This window comes from Colobus angolensis, unplaced genomic scaffold, assembly GCF_000951035.1.
Source record: "Colobus angolensis palliatus isolate OR3802 unplaced genomic scaffold, Cang.pa_1.0 Scaffold71, whole genome shotgun sequence".
Taxonomy (NCBI): Eukaryota; Metazoa; Chordata; class Mammalia; order Primates; family Cercopithecidae; genus Colobus; species Colobus angolensis.
In genome coordinates this window covers 4552361-4553809 of record NW_012120821.1, presented here as the reverse complement: position 1 = coordinate 4553809, position 1449 = coordinate 4552361, and positions in this window count along the sequence as shown.

Genomic DNA, 1449 nt, shown 5'->3' with positions numbered 1-1449 from the left:
TAATCCATCTTGACCTGATTTTTGTATATGGTATAAGGAAGAGGTCCAGTTTCAATTTTCTGCATATGGCTGGACAATTCTACCAGCATCATTTATTAAATAGAGAAAACTTTTTCCAGTGCTTGTTTTTGTCAGGTTTTTTTTTTTTTTAAAGAACAGATAGTTGTAGGTGTGCACTATTATTTCTGGGTTCTCTATCCTGTTCCATTGGTCTATGTGTCTGTTCTTATACCAGCACCATGCTGTTGTGGTTACTGTAGCCCTATAGCATAGATTCAAGTGAGGTAGCATGATGCCTTCAGCTTTGTTCTTTTTGCGTAGGATTATTCTTTTTCTGCCACTTGTGAATGGGATTGCATTCCTGATTTGGTTCTTGGGTTGACTGTTGTTGGTATATTAGAATGTCAGTGATTTTTGCACATTGATTTTGTATTCTGAAAGTATGTTGAAGTTGTTTATCACTTAAGAAGTTTTTGGGCTGAGACAAAATGATGGAGCTTTCTAGATAATAAGAACATGCCATCTGCTTTGACTTCCTCTCTTTCTATTTGAATAGCATTTATTTCTTTCTCTTGCCTGATTGCCCTGGCAAGAATTTCCAATACTGTATTGAATAGGATTGGTGAAAGAGGGCAACCTTGTCTTGTGCTGGATTTCAGTGGGAATGCTTTCAGCTTTTGTCTCTACAGTATGATATTGGCTATGGGTTGGTCATACATGTGTCTCATTATTTCGAGGTATGTTCCTTCAATACTTAGTTTATTGAAAGTTTTTAACACGAAGGGATGTTGAATTTTATTAAAGGCCTTTCTGCATTTATTGAGATAATCCTGTGGTTTTTATCTTTATTTCTGTTTATGTGCTGAATTACATTTATTGATTTGCGTATGTTGAACCAGCCTTGCATCCCGGGGATGAAGCCTATTTAATTGTGGTGGATAAGCTTTTTGATGTGCTGCTGGATTCAGTTTGCCAGTATGTTGTTGAGGATTTTTGCATCAATGTTCCTTGAGGATATTGGCCTGACATTTTCTTTCTTTGTATCTCTACCAGCTTTTTGTATCAGGATGATGCTGGCCACATGGAATGAATTAGGGAGGAAACCCTCCTATTCAGCTATTCAGTTGTTTGGAATAGTTTCAGTAGGAATGCTACCAGCTCTTCTTTGTACCTCTGGTGGAATACAGCTGTTAATCTATCTGCTCCTGTTTTTTTTTTTTTTTGATAAGCTATTCATTACTGCCTCAATTTCAGAGCTTGTTATTTCTCTATTTAGGGATTCAATTTCCTCCTAGTCTTGGGAGGGTGTATGTGTCTAGGAATTTATCCTTTTTTTTCTTTTTCTCGTTTTTATTACACTTTAAGTTCTAGGGTACATGTGCACAATGTGCAGGTTTGTTACATATGTATACATGTGCCATGTTGGTGTGCTGCACCCATTAACTCGTC